Genomic DNA, 19,146 nt, shown 5'->3' with positions numbered 1-19,146 from the left:
GGCTACTAGTGCAACCCATGGAGCTTTGTCAATGATATACAGGAATTTTGTCAGTAGGGATAAGGAGGTGATTACTCCATTGTATAAGGCACTAGTTAGGCCACATCCTGAGTACTGCATACATGTCCAGAAGCCTCATTTTAGTACAAATATGGATCTATTGAAATGGATGCAGAGAAGAGCAACAAGATTAGTGAGTGGAAACAAAAGGGTGCTTACACACCTGCAAGGGGATCTGTTTGAGCCATTTATTTAAAGCTTTGAATGGAATGAGTAAGCTCACTGCTGATGGCATTCTTTCATCTTTCCTCTTGCTCAGACTACATAGATGAGGGGACATAAATTTAAACTGAGAGAGCATGACTGCAAGACAGATGTGTGGAAATTTGCCTTCAGCTAGTAGGTAATGACTATTTCAACAAACATCCATCTGGTATTGCAGAAGTACCAATTTTGAACAAATTCAAGGAAGAACTATACAAACTATTAGAGAGCATATCTGAATGGTCAGAATAAGAATACAGTAGCAGATGGTCTTTGAGTGGAGACCATGGTTTAATCTCATGTGATACTAAATATAATTAATGATCATATTCATATTTTTTTGTAAACTCTTCTGACCTAGTGGCAGTGCCGAAGTATAAACAAGAGACAGACAGATTGTTTTTTTTAACGGCTGATACTGTATAAGCATGCTTTCTTGCATCATTTGCCACTACTAATACTAAAGTCAACTTGACCATGGGTAATAATGAACTCTAGAACATCCTTGCCTTATTACTTTCTCCCATGCTGATATAAATAATAATCATGTTGATTTAAAAATTTTGTTTCCTATGGTGAGTTTTCCTCCCAATATTTCCAAAAAAGGGAAAATTGAAATCACCTATAAAAAGACATTTATCGTTGCTTGCCCATTCCATGTATACATAGAGTCATTCATATTATCTTCACAATATTCTGGTCTGTACATCCTAATCTCATTATATCCTTGCTTCCAATTAATTCACACCAACATGGAATCTATATTTATGGTACCAATAGCCACAGCCGGCACCAAAATTTGGGGGCCCTAGAGTCCTGTGCAAAACTTATGTGGGGCATTTTTGTAATAGTGATTTTTTTTTAATTTTTCACTAAATAAGACAGTTAAATAATTTTATATTATACTGAACAAAAATTTTAAATACAAAAAATATTTAATACGTTAATCAACAATATCGTTTTGACCATTTGAGCGTAAGGACTCTGTTCGACAGAATCAGTTGAACATGCTTATGGCCGGCACAGCTAATAGCACTAGTACTAGTATTAATGGCAAATTATGCAAGGAAGAAAGCTTATACAGCTTTAGAAAAAAATAAAATAACTTCTACATTACCTGTCCATTCCCACTAATAATTTGACTAATTTTCCTTAAATTTATTCAAACCACTCACTACTACAACATCAGATAGAAGTTTATTCCAACAATCAACTACCCCTTGCTGGCTGAAAATATATCATCAAGTCTATACAGCAACCATCCTTCAATTTAAATTTATGCCCCATTGTGCATGTTGTCTGAACTAGAGTAAGGAGGCTATCAACATTTAGCTCACTCAATCCCTTCAGAGCCTTAAACACCCAATCCAAATCTCCTCACAGGTGCCTTTTTCTCCCTTGTTCCTTTCACTAACTCTGTTGGTCTTTAAGACCAACAGAGTATCTGAACTGCTCGAAATCTTCATGGCAGACAGACTTTTCAATTACCCTAGATTGCTTTCATTTTCCACTTGGCGCCTCCGTAGCCAGGTGGGAAGGAGCAGCAGTGCGTAGCACACGCTTCTTGATTAGACCGTGGTTCGATCCCATCACCACAAAATATGGAGGATGCGGAAAGGTCAGGGAATGACCACCGCATATCCCAGAGCAATATGGCCTTAGTTGCTAATGCTCCTAAAAACCAAAAAAACAACAAAAAAAACATTTTCCACTTCAACATATATTATTCTGGGGTTACTGCTGTACATATGCAATACCTTGCATTTATCAAATTAATTCTCAATTACCACTTCTCAGTCCACTTGCCTAATTTTTCCAGATTTCTTTGCAATAACAAACTTTAATTCTTGTCATTTACCACCACGCCAACTTTTGTGTCATACCAAGCTTAATGTGACATTAAGCTTGTATGCTTCATAAATATCATTAATAAAAATTGAAAACAGTAAGGGAGGGCCCAACATTGAACCCTGAGAGATTCCACTAATAACATTACCCCAAGAAGAGGACTGCTGCCACCTTCTGTCTCTTATCACTCAACTATTTCTTTATCCCTAGCATTAACTTGTTCCTTGATGTCACTGCTCTAATTTGTACAAATGTCTTTCGTGTGGAATAATGTCAAAAGCTTTACTGAAATCTGAATATATGATGACAGAAATGATATTATATTTCCATATAACATTAATTCTTGTCAAGATGATCCTGCATTACTTCATTTACCAGTGACTCCATTATTTCCCCTGGAACGGATATCATTTTTTTTTTTGACAAATTTCTTCTTTCGCTTAAACGGGGAAAGAATAAACCTTACATAAATATGGAACAATGCTAGCACACGCTAGGTAATCCATCAGCTATAACATTCATGTCATTTGCTAATGAACTCCCTAGCAACTCAGAGTTTCCTGCAGTACCCTCAAAGAAATTATCTTTAAATTGGAATTACTCAGTCCCATATCAGGAGCAGGCTAGCAGAAGACTTGCACCATACTCCCTTGTATGAGACTGTGATTGAACTTACAACAGGAAATTTATCAAACCTGTTTTTTATTTGCTGCTTTAAATCACTATTCTGAAACGGCTTTTAATTTTATGGACTTCTTCGAGTTCCATCCCAGTATCCACTACTTGTGCATCCAAGAGATAGACAGAGCCCGGTCCTCGGACATAGGAGGTACAGTTTTCGAACTCCATCCTGAGGCTCCTTCTGTACCTCCCACCCCTTTCGAGACAACCTGTTCACAACAAGGTTTACAACAGCATCATGCCTTTTAACACGTATTCCATGAGTTCTATGGCACCTTTGAGCTTTGTGGGTGAGCGATTCGACCACGTTGCACTCAGCCCGACATTGCCGATCCGAACTACATTGATCCTGGTTCGAACCAGGTTGATAAATGCATGCCAGATAGCAACCTGGTTCCATCGCCCACCCACCGATGCTGCGATTTAATCTGTGCAGAATTCTTGAAACAGTTGCCATCAAAAGAGGAGTGCAGGAGATGGCTCCATCTGCTCTTCATTGATGCCTTACTTTCTATCCTTTCTCTACCATCCTGGAGCAATTTAAGAGTAGCATTCAACTCTTTCTTAACTGCCATCTGGGTTACCAAATACTTAGTCAACTCTGAAGGAGAGAGCTACAACTTCAAGTTGCTCCTTCTTCAATAGCGGAATCACCCACCTAAATGATGGGATACCTAGTCCTCCAACTATATCCACATGAAAGTAGGCTGTAGTCACATCATTCGGTAACCTAAGCCATGATCTTACTCCTGTTCTCGCCTGAATGTCTATTTCATTTAATTGGCTTGCTGTTATCCTACCAAAAGTTTATTGATGATAAAATCTTGGCAGAATGTAAGTTCTAAGAATGAACAATCTCTGCTGGGGTTCTAGAGATGCTTTCCACAGCTGATCCAGGGAGAGATCAGGCAGAGTCTTTCCTGAGGAGTCAAATTTTATCCCAAGATACTTCCAATACAGGGACAAATCTCCAGTGGGCAATAGTGATCCTCCCACCAGGAAGTTGAAGCCCTCCACTTTAACTTTCTTTTCCTTGCCCAATGGTATCCAGGACAAAGTCCAACTCTTATTTAAATTTATAGCATGACCTCTATCCTTAAAGAAATTATAGGTACGGTCAAAAAGGCACTGCAGCCCCGAAGTAGTGGATGCTGCTAAGAGGAGGTCAATCAGTAAAAGTAATACATTAGTTTTAAAACTTCCAACGTCAAACACAATTTAGGAAGTCTTTAAAAATAGTAAGTCCAAACAAGATTAAAAGTTACTGGGGACAATGGATCCTCCTGTCGGACCCCATTTAATGGCTTGATATTCTTTGCTTCACCTTTATACAACTCAGACATACAAATTTGCTGCATCTTGTATATATAGTTCAAGAAGGAGGCCAGGACATGCTTACATCGCAGTGCCTCAAGAATAGCAGGATAAGATACATTATTGAACGCTTTCTGAAGGTCTCTGGAAGCTAGATGTAATGGGCATAGTTCACTTCTGGAAGACTGAAGTAAAGTCACATTTTCAGCCATCCCATATAATGGTAGGAAGGCTTTTTCCCTAGGATCCAAGACTATCCTCATCATCAATTGACTGGCAATCACCTTATGGAATGTATGTAAAATTACTGATGATATGGTAATAGGTCTAAAATCACCCGGTCCTCTAGATTCCTCCTTTATCGGCAGAAAGATGGTATAAGCTTTATACAGGACATCAGGAAAGAAGTCCAGCTATAGAAATAAATTTAATAAATCCACTAACACTTTAATAGGAATATCCCTAATCTGTCAAGGGATCAAGCCATCTGGACAAGGACTAGTTGTTATGTCCAGAAAAGCAGCTCTCAATTCTGTACTAGAAATGGGGCCATATAAAATATCTTCCAACTCCAAATCCTCCTCATAACCATTTGGGATATATAGTTCATGTTCATCCTTACTTCCACAAAAGATGTCTTCCCAAAAAGATAAAAACTCATCCGAATTTACAGCATCACCACCAATCCTAACCAGATCCAATATGAAACAGACACATTTCCGATTCCTACAGTACATGTGTTGCACCTTTGCATATTATTTCTTCCTCTGCTATCATTTACTCAAAGGTCTATCCAAGGTTTCAGAACAGGGCATCACTACTCCTCTAAGATTCCCCCCCCCCTTGGATAAAAATTTGGTTGCATATCAACTATAATAGAAGATATATAAGCATTAAGCACCTCCATGTCAAGATGATTCAAAGCTTCCGCAAGAAATCTTTTCAATTTCTGATGGTCATATGATTTTTCAGGCAATTCTGAGATGGAATTCAGGCTCACATCATAGAGAGGTTCTTTTGCTATACTTGCCAGCACACTCGCCCAAATTTCTACAGAGCCTACTGGACCAATTAATGACCTAACATCATTACCATGAAGTGCCACGGGGGGGAGTTATCAAATGGAAGCTAAATGATTAGAGCAAGTTACCATTTTACACCTGCCCTTAATGGAGTCCACTGTCAGACCCGGGTATAGGGGTCTGACAGATGGGCTGAGAAGTGGCAAATGAAGTTTAACATTGACAAATGTAAAGTACTACATATGGGAAACAGCAACCCCAGAGGCGTCTCTGTAGCCAGGTGGGAAGGAGCAGCAGTGCGTAGCACACGCTTCTTGATTAGACCGGGGTTCGAGCCCGTCACCACCAAATACGGAGTATGCGGAAAGGTCAAGGAATGACCACCGCATATCCCGGAGCAATATGGCCTTAGTTGCTAATGCTCCTAAAAACCAAATAACGAGCAACCCCAGAGCAACGTATCAACTCTGTGGTACTACACTGACAGTGGTAGAGAATGAAAGGGACCTGGGGGTGTTGTGCAGGCAGATATGAAGTTCTCTGAGCAGTGCGGACGGGCTGCAAGAGTAGCTCATGGTGTATTGTCAATGATATATAGGAATTTTTCTAGCAGGGATAAGGAGGTGATTATTCCCTTGTATAAGGCAATGGTCAGGCCACACCTAGAGTACTGTATACAGGTCTGGAGGCCTCATTTCAAGAAGGATGTAGAGCTGCTGGAACGCGTACAGAGAAGGGCAACAAAATTAGTGAATGGAACAAAGGGGTGCTCTTACGAAGAAAGGCTTAAGTTTTGCAAATTACAGTGTCTGGAGACCAGGCACCGGCGAGGTGATCTGATAGAGGTGTATAAAGCCGTGAATGGTTTGAGCATGCTCAATGCTGATGGGATTCTTTCTCTTGCTCAGAATAATCACCTGAGAGGGGATAAATTCAAATTGAGGAAAGACAGATGTAGGATAGACGTGCGGAAATTTGCCTTTAGCCAGCAGGTGGTTGGTGGGTGGAACAGACTTCCATCCCTTGTCGTGGAAGTTGATAGCCTAAATAAGTTTAAGGCTCAGCTGGACAGGTATTTTGAACGAACAGAAGGGTAAAGTGGAAGTGGTTATTTTTTTTTTTTTTTTTTTTGGCTGATGCTGCATAAGCTTGCTTTCTTGCATCAAATGCCTCTGCTAATGCTAAAATTCTCTATAATTGTGATTTATAGTACTGTATAGTATACAGTAATGGCTATACAGTTTTGTAAAATGTATTTGTTGTATTAAATATTTAATACATACGTATTACTGTACTTATGTTTTGCTACATACTCTATATATTTTTACATTTTATATACAGTGTGTAATTATGAATTTAAATACAGAAGGAGAAAGAGAAGATTCGAGGAAATATACAAGTACATTCCTGTTCAAACAACATAAGTGTGAATATATACAATGTATATCAAGTTTACCTTATATAATTAATCAACAACATGCATGTGAAACAAGGTATATCGGTGCGACGTATATCAAGGGCCCTCTGTATCTATAATATCTCACCTTCCCTAACTAGCAATTTCCCTGAATCCATAAACTTAAAGCACTCGTGCAGGGGATAAGAAACCCCACAAGCATTTTTCAGGAGAAAAAATTTATTAGGACAAAACTGTGCACAAATTTTATTTATTTTACCATAAAAAAACATTGTTCTTCTTACCCATTCCTTCTAATAATGGGTCTACTTCTTTAACCTTCCACTGAATAAACTGATATGACCTTTCACTGCTCATATCAGTTTATTCATAATTTGACGTGAGCTAAGGGCAATTCTTCAGCAGCAATTCTTCTTCTAATGTAATAACAGAGCCCACAATAACTTAACTGAAGTTCAATGGGCATTAAACTGGTGAGGACCTGAAGAGCTGGGATGAACACAGTACAGCAAGCTCTCAAAAGAAAACTTCTCTGGATTGAAATAGAATCAAACAGCCACACTATGTTACAATAAGAAATACAACGGCCTTGTAAAGGATACACACAATGTCTGGGACCCAATCAAGCTGGGAAGTATGAATTATCTGGGAGAAGAAATTTTTGACTTTTTCAAACAAATGAGTAAGATGGGGAAGTAATGTGAAGAAAAGCTAAGTATTTAAGTCAAGGGAAAAATGAAACAGTAATGACATTAATCTTGACTAAGGAAGGGCAAGTGTTGGTATAATACTCCTTTTTTTATTATTATTATTATTATTATTATTAGCATTAGCATTAGTAGAGGCATATGATGCAAGAAAGCAAGCTTATTCAGCATCAGACAACAAAAAAAAAAAAAAAAAAAAAAAACACACACCACTCCCATTTCACCCCTCCGTTCGTTCGAAATACCTGTCAAGTTGAGCTTTAAATTTGTTTAGGCTATCAACTTCAACAACAAGTGATGGAAGTCGGTTCCACCAACCAACCACCCGCTGGCCAAAGGCAAATTTCCGCACATCTATCCGACATCCGTCCTTCCTCAATTTGAATTTATGCCCTCTGAGGTGATTATTCTGAGCAAGATGAAGAATCCCATTGGCATTGAGCATGCTCAAACCATTCAAAGCCTTATACACCTCTATCAGATCACCTCGCCGGTGCCTAGTCTCCAGACTCTGTAATTTGCAAAACTTAAGCCTTTCTTCGTAAGAGCAACCCTTTGTTCCATTCACTAATCTTGTTGCCCTTCTCTGTACCCGTTCCAGCAGCTCTACATCCTTCTTGAAATGAGGCCTCCAGACCTGTATACAGTACTCAAGATGTGGCCTAACCATTGCCTTATACAAGGGAATAATCACCTCCTTATCCCTGCTAGAAAAATTCCTGTATATCATTGACAAGACACCATGAGCTACTCTTGCAGCTCGTCTGCACTGCTCAGAGAACTTCATATCTGCCTGCACAATTACCCCCAGGTCCTTTTCATTCTCCACCACTGTCAGTGTAGTACCGCAGAGTTGATACGTTGCTCTGGGGTTACTGTTTCCCATATGTAGTACTTTACATTTGTCAATGTTAAACTTCATTTGCCACCTCTCAGCCCATCTGTTCAACCTTTCCAGATCCTGTTGCAGCAGCATAGCGTCAGTAGTGTCCTTAACAACCCTGCCAACCTTTGTATCATCTGCAAACTTGGACATTAAACTTGATATCCCATCATCAATATCATTCATAAACACCGAAAACAACAACGGACCCAACACTGAACCCTGAGGAACTCCACTAATAACATTAGTCCACGTTGAGCAGTGTCCATTGATTACCACTCTCTGTCTTCTGCCACTCAACCATCCCCTTATCCATAGCAGCAATTTGCCTCCAATGCCACACTGCTCCAATTTGTGCAGCAGTCTTCCATGTGCAACAGTATCAAAAGCCTTTCTAAGATCCAAATATATAATATCAAAGTTATTCCCTGCATCCAGTTGTTTTGTGACTACATCATAGTATCCAATCAAATTGGTCAGGCAAGACCTGCCCTTAACAAAACCATGCTGCGTCTGAGCTATAACTGAATTCTTGTCTAGATGATCCTGCAGTGCTTCTTTAACCAGTGCCTCCATACCTGGAACAGAAGTTAAACTAACAGGTCTATAATTACTTGTGTCAGCCTTTGATCCTCCTTTGTGAATTGGGGTTACATTTGCACATCTCCAGTCTATGGGTACCTCCCCTGAGTCCAAAGAAGCTCTCATAATTATGGCTAGGGGTTTGCTTACTTCCTTTGCTGCCTCCTTTAATATAACTGGATAGATCCCATCCACCCCAGGTGCCTTTTTTATGTTTATCCTCAACAATCTCTCCTCCACTTTCTTCTCAGTTATTACAAAATCATCCAGCTCACTGCCAATGTTTACTTTACCTACATCATTCTCCTTCCTGAATAACTCCTCATGCATGAATGTAGATGCAAAATACTCGTTTAGATTGTTAGCCACCTGAGCAGGATCCTCAACTGTTGAACCATCAATATCCAGTGGACCAATCTGATTCATCCCTTTCCTTCTTGAGTTTAAATATGTAAAGAACTCTTTTCTGTTTTTCTTTGCATCCTTTGCCAAGGATTTTTCGTAGTCTGCCTTTGCCTGCCTAATCTCCTTTTTGACTTGGTTACAGACCAACTTATATCTATCATAGGCTTCCATGTCACCCATTAATTTGTATGTATCCCATGCATTTTTCTTCTCTGCCACCTGTCTCATTAGTTCATCTGACAACCATTTAGGCCTAAACCTTGAACAATATTTCTTAGTTGGTATGTAAAGCCTGGTAGCCTCCAAGATTAGTTTCTTGAATGCTTCCCATTTTGAGTTTGCTGTTGGTAACATCATCAGTTGGTCCCACTGTATAGAATTTAAATACTGTCTCAGACCATCATAGTCGCCTTTACGAAAACAAAAACCCTTCCCTTTACCTCTGACGGTAGTTACCTCCTTGAGTAAATCCCACTTCAACACACTGTGATCACTGCCACCTAGTGGTTCATTTATCTGCAGATTCTTAATGCATGAAGAATCACTACTGATAATCAGATCAAGAGTATTGCTCCCTCTTGTTGCCTCACGAACATGCTGATGTAGAAAACAATCATCCAATAAATCCACAAAAGCCTTGCTAGTGTGCGAGTGACCAACCCACAAATTCCAGTCAATATCTGGGAAATTAAAATCCCCCATTATAAGACTCTCTGATTTACTGGCCCACTCTATTTCCCTGTACAATATCTTATTATACTCATCAGAGTCATTAGGCCTAGAGCACACTCCTACTCGCAATTTTGATTCCCCTATGCTTATGTCACACCAAACTGACTCGACACTGCCCTGTCCATCGATGTCGACTGGCTTCACTTCCTTGGACTTTATGTGTTTCTTAACTAATAGCATAACCCCTCCTCCCCTCCTGTCCTGTCTATCCTTTCTATACACATTGTATTCCCCAAATTCCAGTTCCGCATTACTTATACCTGTGTGACACCACGTCTCTGATATCCCAACAATATCTGCCTTTGATGTTTTGAGCAATACCTCAAATTCATCAAATTTATTTACCAAACTCCTAGCATTGGTGTACACGCAGGTATACATGCACCTGTTTCTATTCTTAGCTACCCTAACACAACCCATGTGTTTACTTGTATCGCAATGACTCCCAGCAGTCTCTGAAATATCCTGAATCTTGTTTTTCAGGCTTCTGCTCATTTCAATAGAAGCAGTGCAAGAATCACTTCCACCTCTGCCAGTGGCTACTGTTAATCTATTAGTCCTTGTATCCCCCCCAACTAGCAGTTTTCCGACCAACCTAACACTGCCTCGACAGCATCAGCATATGGTGCAAGGAAGCGCGAGACTTAAGCTGCACCCGCCAAAAAAAAAAATATATATATATATTTCTGAATTACCGAGAGAGAGAGAGAGAAAAAGAGTCAGAAGTAGAAGGGAATAGCCAAGAAAGAAAAGAATGAGCTCAGGATCCTGGGTGTCCATCAGTAATAAAGAAAAGATGGACTTTGGAATGTAGTAGTAGTAGTAGTGTCATGTGATGCAAGAAAGCAAGTGTAGCTCATGGTCTTATGATATGAGCTTATGCAGCATCAGACAAATAAAAACACACCATTCCCTCCAAATGCCTGTCCAGTTCCTGCTTAAATTTATTCAACCTATCAACTTCCACAACGACAGATGGAAGTTTGCTCCAGCAATTAACCACCTGCTGGCTAAAGGCAAATTTCCGCACATCTATTCTACATCTGTCTTTTCTTCATTTCAATTTATGCCCCCTTAGGTTCGTAATCTGAACAAGTGGAAGGATCCCATCAGAATTCAGTGTGCTCAACCCATTCAAGGCCTTATACACCTCAATCAGATCACCGTGCACGTGCCTAGTCTCCAGCCACTGCAATTTGCAGAACTTAAGCCTCTCGTTGTAAGATGATCCCTTCATTCCCCTCACCAGTCTTGTTGCCCTTCTCTGTACACGCTCAAGTAAATCTACATCCTTCCTAAAATGAGGCCTCCAGACATGTATACAGTACTCAAGGCATGGCCTTACCATTCCCTTATACAGAGTAATAATCACCTCCTTTTCCCTGATAGAAAAATTCCAATATATCACTGACAAAACCCCATGACCTGCCCTGGCAGCATTGCTCAGAAAACTTCATATCTGCCTGCACAATTACTCCCAGATCTTTTTCATTTTCTACCACCTTAAGTGTAGTACCACACAGTTGGTACGTTTCTCTGGAGTTACTTCTACCCATACTCGGTACATTGCATTTGTCAAGGTTAAACTTCAGCTGTCACTTCTTAGCCCATCTGCCCAAATTATTTAGATCCTGTTGCAGTAGCACACTGACATTACTGTCACTAACAACCCTGCCAACCTTTGTATCATCTGCAAACTTCAACATTAAGCCTGATATAACCTGTGGCATGTATGCCACAGGTCATTAGCATTAGCATTAGTAGAGGCATTTGATGCAAGAAAGCAAGCTTATGCAGCATCAGCAAAAAAAAAAAAAAAAAAACCACTTCCACTTCACCCCTCTGTTCGTTCAAAATACCTGTCCAGCTGAGCCTTAAACTTATTTAGGCTATCAACTTCCACGATAAGGGATGGAAGTCTGTTCCACCAACCAACCACTCGCTGGCTAAAGGCAAATTTCCGCACGTCTATCCTACATCTGTCTTTCCTCAATTTGAATTTATGCCCTCTCAGGTGATTATTCTGAGTGAGAGGAAGAATCCCATCAGCATTGAGCATGCTCAAGGCATTCAATGCTTTATACACCTCTATCAGATTACCTCGCTGGTGTCCAGACACTGTAATTTGCAAAACTTAAGCCTTTCTTCGTAAGAGCACCCCTCTGTTCCATTCACTAATCTTGTTGCCCTTCTCTGTACTCGTTCCAGCAGCTCTACATCCTTCTTGAAATGAGGCCTCCAGACCTGTATACAGTACTCTAGGTGTGGCCTGACCATTGCCTTATACAAGGGAATAATCACCTCCTTATCCCTGCTAGAAATATTCCTATATATCATTGACAATACACCATGAGCTACTCTTGCAGCCCGTCTGCACTGCTCAGAGAACGTCATATCTGCCTGCACAACCACCCCCAGGTCCCTTTCATTCTCTACCACTGTCAGTGTAGTACCACAGAGTTGATACGTTGCTCTGGGGTTGCTGTTTCTCATGTGTACTCCTTTACATTTGTCAATGTTAAACTTCATTTGCCACCTCTTAGCCCATCTGCTCAACCTTTCCAGATCCTGCTGCAGCAGCATAGTGTCAGTAGTGTCCTTGACAACCCTGCCTACCTTTGTATCGTCTGCAAACTTCGACATTAAGCTTGATATACCATCATCAATATCATTTATGAATACAGAAAACAATAATGAACCCAACACTGAGCCCTGAGGGACTCCACTAATAACATTAGTCTACGATGAGCAGTGTCCATTGATTACCACTCTCTGTCTTCTCCCCCTCAGCCACCCCTTTATCCACAGCAGCAATTTGCCTCCAATGTCACACTGCTCCAATTTGTGCAGCAGTCTTCCATGTGCAACAGTACCAAAAGCCTTTCTAAGATCCAAGTATATAATATCAAAGTTATTCCCTGCATCCAGTTCCTTTGTGACTGCATCATAGTATCCAATCAAATTGGTCAGGCAAGACTTCCCCTTAACAAAAACCATGCTGTGTCCGAGCTATAACTGAAGTCTTGTCTAAATGATCCTGCAGTGCTTCTTTAACTAGTGCCTCCATTAATTTTCCTGGAACAGAAGTTAAACTCACAGGTCTATAATTGCTTGTGTCAGCCTTTGATCCTCCTTTGTGAATTGGGGTCACATTTGCACATCTCCAGTCTGCCGGTACCTCCCCTGAGTCCAAGGAAGCTCTCATAATTATGGCTAAGGGTTTGCTTACTTCCTATGCTGCCTCCTTTAATATAACTGGATAGATCCCATCCACCCCGGGTGCCTTTATTGTGTTTATCTTCAACAGTTTCTCCTCCACTTTACTCTCAGTTATTACAAGATTCTCTAGCTTACTACTAGAGTTGAATACACCTCTGGCTTTCCCCTCGCTAAATAACTCCTCATGTGTGAATGTCGATGCAAAATATTCATTTAGTTTGTTAGCTACCTGAGCAGGATCATCAACAGTTGACCCATCGATATCAAGTGGACCAATCTGATTCATCCCCTTCCTTCTATAGTTTACATAAGTAAAGAACTCTTTGCTGTTTTTCTTTGCATCCCTTGCCAAAGATTTCTCGTACTCTGCCTTCGCCTGCCTAACCTCTTTTGTAACTTGGTTACAGATCAACTTGTATCTATCATAGGCTTCTGTGTCATGTGTTAATTTGTATGTATCCCATGCATGTTTCTTCTCTGCTATGCCTCATCAGTTCATCTGACATCCATTTAGGCCTAAATGGCTATAGTAATAGTATTTTCCATATAGTGCAAGGAAGCAATAGTCTTTTGCTGCACAGGCCAAAAAAAGCAGATAAGAAAATGCAAATTATGTGCTTCCCTCTTCACATAGGTAACTATCCAATTGACCTTGAAATTTATTCAAACTGTCAAATTACCTGCAAAGGCAACTTGTTTCAGCAAGCAACAAACTCATACAGGACCTACTAATGGCCATGTGGGCCATAATACCCTAGGATTAAGTGGATCTTATGACAACCATTAAGGTAAGAAATAGAATTAATTTACAAAATATTTCAACAAGCAGATAACAAAAATTTATCAACTACTGAACTTAAGAATTTAAACTTTCAAGATATCCAAAAAGAATTGAACTTATCGGAATTAGAATAACGTTGCGCAAAAGGTTAAGAATTAAATTTATAAAATATCACAGAAATAACTTCAAATATAACCAAAATTAAAAATATGAAATTGCAGAAATTAAATTTACAGAGATATTGAAGAAATTAAGCAAAGGCAAATATTAATCTTCTGAATTCTTTTCAGTATAATCCACCAAATGATAAAGCAATGAGAGACATGTTCGCTACACAGGTTCCAAGTGTCTAACAACAATTCTATTAATTTTCTTGTTTATTCATTTGAGAATGATACCCATAATGGATGATGGCCATTAAAATCACTGAATAAATAGAATGAATCTGAGCAAGTTCTTTAAGATCTTTAACAGCATAGGTATGGTTTGAAGGGGGGAGGGTACATGAAGATAACTGTTAATATAGCATTAAGCATAATATGAATATGCGCCTCCATAGCCAGGTGGGCAGGAGCAGCAGTGCGTAGCACACACTTCTTGATTAGACTGGGGTTCGAGCCCGTGCCCACCAAATACGGAGGATGTGGAAAGGTCAGGGAATGACCACTACATATCCTCGGAGCAATATGGCCTTAGTTGCTAATGCTCCTAAAAATCAAATAACAAACAAACAAATATAATATGAATGGTAACTAATTGTTTCCAAGGAAGTTGAGCACCTCCATCCAGTCTTTTCTATATGCAGTGTAGTTTTGATATTGGAAGAATCTGCAAACATATACATAAGGGATCATATCTTTGAAGATTTTTGGTGTTCCTATTTAAACCTCTGCAGTTCCACTGTAGGATACACTCCATAATGCAGTTCTGTAAAAAGAATGAATAACTGCTTTTTATGAGTGGTTCATGAATAACTGAAAAATGAATTCATGACAATCATGTTTTTTCTTTTCTAAGAAAAGTGGGCCACCTCATTTCTTACTAGCTTCTGTACCTTGCTTAATACAGAATGTCTGGAACCTTGATGGGTTCTTGCAAGGTTCCCAAAATGTTACCTAACTGTATAGTACATTTAGTCAATAGGCTAAATAAACTATTTTTTTATAAAACTCATGTGATATAAGAGTGGCTACCTAGAAAGAAAAATTCCATGTAATGTCATTTCCTACTTATATTAAATTTTTTAATGTTAAAACTAAAAAGAAGATATATTCCTTGATAGGAAAATAGTTCAGAGAACAGACTGACACTGCTTAGTCAAAGAAAAATTGCACTGAAGCAAATGCACATGTATTCCCGATTAAAATCAGATAAATAGATGTTAATATTCTCAAATCAAAAAAAAATAATTGAAACAGTTAAATCATAAGCACTTCCTTCTCAAGATGATGCAGCAGATCTTAATGATTTTTTCTTGTTTGTAAATATTTGTTAAAATACTTGTATGCAATTGAAATGTAAACACTTTATTATCACTCTGTGATGATACGAATCCTTTATTATCAAAATTACTACTTTTTATATAAATGTAAATTCAAATTTTTAAAAAATAATAAAAATAAGTAAAATAAAAAATCATGAACTCTGTGCATCAGAATCGCTTAATTTATTTTGTGGTTTCACATTTTTAGGTGTATTAGTATATAGGCATAAGTGCCTAATTGTCTTCATGATGTCCATCCACGTGTAACTAAAGCACTCCCAGAGGATGGACTTTCATGAAATTTTATATTTGGTTCATACAGAAAGATTTGTCAAGCCATCCCAAATTTCATTAATCAGACAAATAGAAATAGAATAGAATCTTTAATTGCAATGATAGACATACAATTAGTCCCGTCACGGCATGGTGGTGCCAGGGGTTAACAAATCCAGCAGTTATTTCTTTTTTCCATATGAATTGTACAGAAAAAAGAAGTTCATTGATTATATGTAGTTGTAATGCAATATTGTTATGCAAGACTCATTAATATTATATTTCTGTTGAACAGATACATGTATACAGAGAGAGAAGAGAAGAGTATATAGGAAAGAGCAATAAATATTATACAGCTGCAATTAAACTGAACAGCTGTGTCAAGAATAAAACAAGAGTTTTATTAAGTGTTCTATAAAGTTATAATCTCAGTAATTAATTGATAAGATAATCATATTTACTTTTCAACTTCAGCTAATCAAAAAAAAGAGAAAAAAAAAAATTCAATTAATTTTAAGAAGAAAACTGAATGAGCCTGAAATGTAATGCACCGCATACATCGCCTAATTTGTAATGGAAGTATGCTGTTGGTCATTTAGACTTTACTTCATAAGAAAAAGTTCAATCAAAATCACATTTTCAGCATAAGTTTCATTGGTCCCTGGAAAGCTTTTATGATTAATCATAGCCTCCCCTGCCCACCAACAGACCACAGAAATCTTTCGTATAAATGAAAGTATATTTTGTGTCTTACTCTAAAACAAAAAGTTGGATCAATGAAAATTTTCAACCTGTGTTCTTCTGTTGATCCTTGGGAAAATTTCAGTCCAGTTATGATATCACAGCTCTAATTCTGCCCCCCACCCCCAACAAAAATTGGCAGAAGTGAAACTATATTTTTGCATTAATCAACAACAAAACGTCTGGATTGCTATCAAATTCTCAACATACATTCTCTTAGTCTCCGGAATGGTTCAAAGTTCAATTTTGGCACTCCTTCCTCCTTGTTTCCCCTCCCAAAAGTATTACTATAAATTTGGTATAGAAGCTCTGATCCATTTCAAAATTTCAGTGCTTACTTAGAATATTTTAAGAACCTTTAAACAAATATTCATGTCAATGGGTTAACTTAATTTTGTTATAAATCAACTATTACTATTTGCTGCTGCACCTGAAATTAATGACTGTGTACATTAACTTGTTTGTTTCTACTGTCACTTTTTATTATAATCATTTCAGAGAACTAATCATATATGGAATAATAACTTTTTTCAAATATTTTTTAACAGAAACTCAGAGAATGATTGATACCCGCTTCTTCTGTGGTTGTTGTTATTTGGTTTTTAGAAGCATTAGCAACTAAGGCCATATTGCTCTGGGAATATGCAGTGGTCATTCCCTTGACCTTTCCGCATCCTCCGTATTTGGTGGTGGCAGGCTCGAATCCCGTTCTAATCAAGAAGCGTGTGCTACGCACTGCTGCTCCTTCCCACCTGACTACAGAGCCGCCCTTCTTCTGTGGAATTCTCCTGCAATGTCACTGGGATGACAGTGAATGTGTTAACTACATTAGTTTCAACCCAATTATTAGCAACAGAAAGTTTAAAAATAATATATATTATACGGAAATTATACTAAATACTATTATCAAAACAGGTGAAATAACAGTTATGGGAGGTCCCCATAGTAATAAAAAAACTACACTGTTATTGTGCAAACAATTTCACTTTTTTTTTAATCCATCAATGTATATACATAAAGAGTGTCAAGCTAAGAATATGTTACAGTAATATTCAAATATTGTAAAAAAAAAAAAAAAAAATGCAAGAGCTCAACTAAACACATTGAAAGTAGTGTGTGTGTGTGTGTATATACTGCAAAAAAAAAAAAAATAATAATAAAATATATAATATATATATATCAGTTTTTCAATTACAGAAACTGCCTATGTATATGACGATGGTAACAATAGGGGTGTGCTGATGGAGACTCAGGATAGGAAGAGGTAATAGCGGGAGCCTCTCATCAAAAAAAAAAAAAAAAGACTGTTAAAAACAGCTTAGTTTAACTGCGGATGACCCTTGGCTAGAATTCTTCTTCAGCGAACCCCTTGACAGTACATCCCTAGTAACGATGATTGGTAGCAGGATTTCGGCCACGATAATTCTCTCGTGCCAAAGGGCAAAAAATCTTACGACGTATAATGCAATAAAACTGAATCATACGTCGCTATAATAACACGCCAAAATTTTTAAAAAAATTTAAATTATCTATAACGTGCTTCACTGTGCTGATGTGAATCGTTAATTTCATAATAACCTGATAAAATATACCAACTTTCCATTTAAAAATAAAAAATCCACATTATCGAATTACCGGAGTTTTATTTTTATAACTTAAAATTTTCACATCCTTCGGAAACTTTCATATATAAACATACATTCAAAAGTGCATTCTACTCGATACAGCAAATAGACAGTTACTGTTCAGGTATCGCTTTCTTACCTACACCATTTAAAGTCAAGTCGATAAGGTGCCTGTCCCAGAATTACGAACAATAACTTAGAAACTTTCTAGTTGCAACAGTAACATCAAAAAGCAGTCATTTCCCATCTTCTTCAATCTTGCAATACTATACAGAATTCTAACTTACATGCGTTTGTACATACATTAGCCTAATTATTCATTAGAAAATCATACCTCTAAAGCTGTAAGAGTTTGTTCAAATTAAATAGAATAAAAATCAGGTGATACATTGACGTAATGCAAAACAAAAAAAAAAAGGAAAACATTTTAAAGGAGATCGAACATATTGTAAATTACAGACTTCGTTACATAATGACATCTATGTTTTCCATTCTCATATATGATTTAACGCATTACAGCCAGCTTTCACGTAATCATCACAACTTCCACCATCAATGCATCCCTGACACCAACCAACTCTTTTGGTATTAATAGCGAGCATCAGTAGTTGGAAAACGATGCAAGGAACATGAATTAAACAGCATCAGCCACAAAAAAAAAAAAAAAAAAAATCCACTTCGGTTTGGCCATTCCATAAAATAAATTTTCCAACCAATTTATTAAAACAACCCACTTCCACAACTCGAGGTGGAAATTTATTCCAGCAATAAATTATTCTCTGACAGAAAGAAAATTCCGCATATTTATTCACTGAAAAATTTTTTTTCAGTGTTCGCTTGAATGTGTTACCATCAGCACACTTAGTTCTCTCAATCCATTTAAACGCTTCAATAATGTCTTCTCACAGAATGGTCAGATCCCAGATGCTGCATTTCACAAAACTCGAGTCGTTCTAGGTGAGAGTACCTTTTTGAGTCTCCGACAAAAATATACTCTTACTGAGCAGATTTATGAGGTTGCCAATACTGAACTGTATTCGGTATTCATGATGTAGCTACCTTACACAACAGGATAATCGTCGCTTTGTACCTGCTAACCAAAATCTCTGTCCAAGAGGTACGGTAATCAGTAACTTACCTACCTTGACTATAAATATGACTATAATATA

General features: G+C 38.0%; 1 protein-coding gene across 2 annotated transcripts in view; it reads right to left on the bottom strand.

The window, feature by feature from the left end:
- The window catches only part of LOC150077616 (membralin), a 280,598-nt gene extending 262,059 nt beyond the window's left edge, over positions 1–18,539 (bottom strand). Inside the window, exon 1 of one of the 2 annotated variants that reach the window (XM_090385657.1) lies at positions 18,312–18,539. The gene's annotated coding sequence lies outside the window, so the exon portion shown is untranslated. Of the gene's footprint in view, positions 1–18,116; positions 18,282–18,311 lie in introns of those variants that run through there. The other variant, XM_090385658.1, reaches the window with a different exon arrangement.
- Positions 18,540–19,146: the final 607 nt, after the last annotated feature.

Source organism: Mastigoproctus giganteus, chromosome 12 (genome assembly GCF_048544385.1).
Source record: "Mastigoproctus giganteus isolate SK-2022 chromosome 12, ASM4854438v1, whole genome shotgun sequence".
NCBI classification, from domain to species: domain Eukaryota; kingdom Metazoa; phylum Arthropoda; class Arachnida; order Uropygi; family Thelyphonidae; genus Mastigoproctus; species Mastigoproctus giganteus.
Note: the sequence above shows the minus strand (reverse complement) of the source record. Positions and strands in the feature narration are given on the sequence as shown.